The sequence below is a fragment of the Chinchilla lanigera genome, unplaced genomic scaffold, assembly GCF_000276665.1.
Source record: "Chinchilla lanigera isolate Chin_1 unplaced genomic scaffold, ChiLan1.0 scaffold00029, whole genome shotgun sequence".
NCBI lineage: Eukaryota > Metazoa > Chordata > Mammalia > Rodentia > Chinchillidae > Chinchilla > Chinchilla lanigera.
This window is the reverse complement of record NW_004955430.1, coordinates 11288715-11294285: the sequence shown is the minus strand read 5'-3', so window position 1 is coordinate 11294285 and position 5571 is coordinate 11288715.

The following is a 5571-nucleotide window of genomic DNA, read 5'->3' as shown; positions in this document are numbered from 1 at the left end:
GGGGAACATTTTGAGGGGACATTAATGGCGATGTGTCTTATGCAGTTTGCAATCGATTTTTCAAAATTTAAACGTTGATCACAGTTTCTGAGCACACTTCATAGTTCCACAAGCTTTAGCAATTATAGGAATCAGTCTCTAATAAGAGACAAAAGATAGAAAATCTACATTAAATTCACTTAAGAACTGTAAGCTGTGGATAAAGAAATTATTGTTGTTGCTTTTCTTTAGTGGGCTTTAAAGGGAACATCAGTATTTGATGCTATCTGTTCAGTCTGGATGGGACTGACAAGGACTTCAGAATGTCCTGCATCTCCTTGATGTTTGGGTTTTCTTCCGCACATTTTGTGTTACGACAGCCGCCCAATACTATCACACAAAACAGCTGCACGTGCCTTACTGTGGTACATGTACTTGACTGTAGGCCTTAAAACTATTCTAAATTTGTTAGGGCAACAAGAATTTTAGCTTCAAGAGGAGGAAATATTTTAATTTACAGGTGGGTGTAAAAAAGCATCTACTAGGGGCTGGGGATTTAGCTCAGGGGCAAAAGCGCCTGCCTGGCAAGCGCAAGGTCGTGAGTTCGGTTCCCAGTAATGGAGAAAAACCAAAAAAAAAAAAAAAAAAAAGCATCTACTCAGAAGTACAGAGTGTTCATTTTATCTTTATCTGTGATCCCCTTTGTGGCTTTCAGGTGACTTTGCGTAAGCTGTCAGTCTGTGGATTCCCACTTCCTCACCTATAAAAGTGAACAGTACTTTCCCTACCTACTTTACTCAATGGAAGCAAATATTTGTAGAAAGCCTTTGAAAACTATAGTGTATGGCATATGATATAAATGATTGTTAATAACCATCTGTTTATTTTTCTATCCCAATATATCCAATACAAAGTTGTTTCTACACAATAAATATTGTTGACTGATACATTTTTGGGTTTTATTTGCATATCAATAGCCTGTTAACAAACTTTAGTTTGTGAGCTTTCTTTCCAAATGTAAATGGCGCTAGAATTTCAAGTTTATTTATTTCTTTGACTAATGCTTTCAAATTGACATGCTGTTATATTCAACCAAGATTTGTTCCAGTGCTATAGGCAGTGCTTCTCCTACCCTCGGTGTGTGGCAAAAGTGGAATATTTTGGCAAAAGCTCCAAAGCTATGGTCTTAGGATAATCTAGGTTATGCTTCAATCAAAGCAATAGATCATTGGCTTACTCTATCAATGCTATTGTTCATTCTATATGTTTAACATGGGTTGGCAAAGGCCCCTGTTCATCAGTGTGCTTAGGTTGATGGTCATTCTGTCAAAAATGTATTTTCTATTATGGGAAAGGTATAATATGGTAAAATACCTATTTTTTAAAGACTTCTACTCACAACTAAATGACCAGAATAAATTACATGACCATACTAGTTTTAAAGAGGTGGTAAAATACAATCCAACCATGGCCATCAGGAAAATGAGCTCTGGAATGTTCAAAATCTGATATGGGATGCATGCAAATATACCATTCAGATCCCATTTCAAAATAGCTTCCTAAAAGATCTTTGCTGATGCCAGCTTCCCTATCCTCAGATGCCCTGCCCCTTTCATGCTGAGCCATGCCCTTCCAATGCTGATCCTGGCCAATGGCTAAACATGATGTCATTATTAAAACTCACCCATTCCTAGTCAATGGCCACTCTTCTGAGTGATCTTTCAGAAGTATGATCAAATATGAAGTGTGCTCAAAACTATGATCTTTTAGATATAATCAGGTATCCCTCATTAGCCTGGCCAGGACTTTCTCAGTAGAATACCCCTCAGTCTGCCCACTGATCCTATTCTTTCTTTCCTGGTTGTCAGCTTGCATCACAGCCTGTGGACCCCCCTGCTGGCCCGTGAACCCACTCTGTCACACGTTCTTCCCTCCATACCTACCTGTTGTCCTTCTTCAGAGGATTCACACTGAATGGTGCATAGAAGGAGGGTTTCCTAAGAAAATAGACCATGAGTCCATGTGCTAGATTTTACAACTGGCAATGAATATTAAATGCTAATTTTATAAACCAACACAAAGTCTTGCATGTTTGCTACCTTCAGTACAACATCTATTATTTATCTCCCTGCCCTATATGTCATCCATGATTACCCCAAATCAAAAATGTGATCTGGGAGCCAATCTAAATATCTTCCCCTTAAAATTCAAACAAGCTATTACTAATTTCTCTCTCTTCTAGCATGTTCAAATATGTAGAACACGTTTGTACTCCATTTTCTGTTGTCAGCTGTTTTGGGTGATACATTGTGTCAACTTGAGAAGTCCAGAAGCTTAACTAAGTAACTCAGCAGCTCTATATCCTAGGGTGTAGAGGACATGCCCTTACTGCCCTAGGATGTTGTTCATTGTGTCAACTTGAGAAGTTTAGAAGTTTAAGCCACTCATCAGGGGGCCAGCATCCTCAATTTGTGAACATCCTCATCCTGTGCAAGAGGAGATAGTGAGAATGCGACACCTGCCCTAGCGGGTGATAGCTCACTTACAGTATAGGGAAAGAAAAAGAGGCTTGTGTCTCCCCACTTCTGCTCTTGTTGCTTTTGCTTTTTTGCCACCTTGAACTGTTGCCCCTGTGCCATGCCACCCTGCTCTGGAGCCAGCCAAGTATGACCTGAAACCTCTACAAACTGTGATAAATAAACGTTCCCTGCCTTAATTTTGGGTATGAGGTATTTTGTCTCAGCAACAAGAGAAAAGTAACCAAGACATCACCTTTTAGTTGATATACTCATTATTTCTATCTGTGACTACTGCCCTTCTGTGATCTTTTTCTCACAAATCCATCTGTGTTACTCAGGTTTCCTGTCACTGGGACAAAATAGCTGATATCCACAACTTTAAGAGGGATATTTAATTTGGTTCACAGTTCAGGGGATTAAGTCCATGGTAAGTTGGCTCCAAGGTAGAAACATCATGGCAGGAAAGCATGGCAGAGGGAAGCTATTTACCTTATGGTAGCCAGGAAGCAGACTGAAAGGGAGGACCCAGGAATGGAAATACACCCTCCACAAAGACATCACCCAGTGCCACGTCTCTTCCACCCAGGTTGTACCTCCTAACACCCTGTTTAACTATGAACACATCTGTGGATCAATGGAAAATATAGTGTCCCATGATCCAATCATCTTCCTAAATTTCCACCTCTGAACATGAGGCTTGTAGAGGACATTCTAGATCTAAACCATAACACCATTCTTCAATTCACCCTTTAAGTTGTAGACTGCCTGAAGTTTTCCTATAATATAAATTAAACATGTAACTCTTTCCTTCAGATGTGTATATCTTTGAGAAGAAAGGAAAAAACATTACCTACCAGTTAAAGCCAACTTGGAGGTCCCTCTGTATAGTCCTCTAACCCCATCTACATGTACTACACATCTAGTGGTCTAACTCTTGAACTGTCTTGCACATAATACATACTGAATTATGTACAGTCCCAGAATGTATTATCTGCTTTCTGGTCTCCATCCTTTTTAGCACACAGTTGTCTCTATCTCAAGTATGAGCATCTCATTCTTGCTAATTTTCCTTTTCAGTCAAACTCATGAATCTTTAAGAATTTCCTTCAATGTCACTGCCAGTGACATCTTTCTTTGAGTTCTCTAATCCAGTTTAGGTTCTCTTGTCTTCGCGTTCCTATAGTGATTCACACATGCCTCTGTAATAGGCAGAACATCTATTATACCTTTGTTTGAGGTATCTATTATACCACCTCTTATACCTCTTGTTTGAGCATCTATTATACCTTTCTGTATACAAGCATGTGCCCAAGTTGCTAGAGTATGTTAAAAGAAAAGGTCCTACACTTACTAGGATTCCATTTGTTTCCTGCTAACAGACTATTCAAATTAGAGAGACTAATCATGGATTAAATGCACAGGATTATTGTTTCTGAAATAACTGGTAACTCGAAGGTAGTTGCAGTTGCAACTTGAAAAGCTAAATATGTCAAGCTTTTTGTCTGATTATCTTGACCTTTTCTTAGCAATTACAAAATGCCAGGTGGAGTTCCACCCACTATGTCTATATTCCTCTATTAGAAGTATGAAACATAGTAGTACTACATGAATTTTTTTTTTTTTTTTTTTTTTAAGGAAAAGCCAAAACTCTCCTGGGAAGCATTCTCTTCCCCTTTAGAGGACTTCTACTATGTCTCATTAGCACTGTGTTGTATGACCATCTGGAGTTGCAAAAACAATATGGAAGTTATTATTTATTTTTTTTCCTGGTACCAGGAATCCAACTCATGACCTCACGCTTACCAGGTAGGCGCTGTGCCCAGCCCCAGAAGTTATTAATTAACTTAATTATCCAACAATTAATAATGAAGCAGGCAACATCTAACAGTTTAAAGCTGGATATGTAGTCAAATAACTTAGAGCTTCTGCCTCATATTTCAAAGGCAGTTATAAACAAGAAGTCACACGCACAAAAGGCCATAACATGGATGAGAAAAAGGTTCCACACTTGAATTCTTGGGAATTGATAGAAGCTATGTGGCTTCCTGTATTGAATATAATTTTTAGGCAAATCTCAAGCGCAATGAGAAACTTGAAAATCAACCATAAGTGTCTAGCATGAGAATGAAGAAAACTTCAGGTATTTAGAAAACTAGTAGTTGACAGCCAATTTCTAAAAGCCACGTTTGTTCCCATCGGGATACTGTAGAGAAGACTTACCAGCCCTATGATGTAGAACTACACTTGCTACAGAATAAGTGTTTGTTCACTTGTTTGAGCATCTATTAGAGACGACTCGTTAGATTATGTTGTAGCAATGGATACCTGATGGAGACCACTACGAAGCAACCCTGAACTTAAATTAACCCAGAACTTAAAATAACTTAAAATAACCCAGAACTTAAATTAATTAATTGGCTTTTAATGTTCACTTGTGAACCTGTCTAAGGCCTAGGCCCCTTGTCTGGAAATGGACAGAGGACTCATAGAAGGAAAACCTCTGTGAGTCGTTAATTCCTACTAAAGCCTGTAATGGCAGATGAAGCCAGAAAGTCTCAAAGGATAAGATGAGATCACAGCCAGATATCCATTTAAAATTTAAGTAACTTAAGCACAAAAATTTAATTACTGTTTACAAAATAATAGAAGGAGCTCTTTTCTGTGTAATTGATCAGGTACCCAGGTTGGTAGATACTCAGCCATCTTATAGCTGCACATCCAAAAACCAAGGTTTTCATCATTACTACTGAACAGAAAAGTCACCTGCCTAGCAACTACACACTTCACTTATTTCAGGAGCTCACAGATCAGAATTACCTACCAAGGGGTGGGGGATATGGAAAGTACACTACCAACACTCTTATGTAAGAAGGAAATAATAACACCTACTCAGATTTTGTGGTGATAGTTGAATGAGTCAATAATGTAAAAACACAAAGCAGTGGCTCAATTAAAAGAAAAGTCCAACAAACAGAGCGTATTACCATCGTTGTAAGTTATCTTACACATACTTTCGTTTTAAGAAGTTAAGTCACTACCATGAGCCTAACATCATAGTTGGGTAGTAGATTCT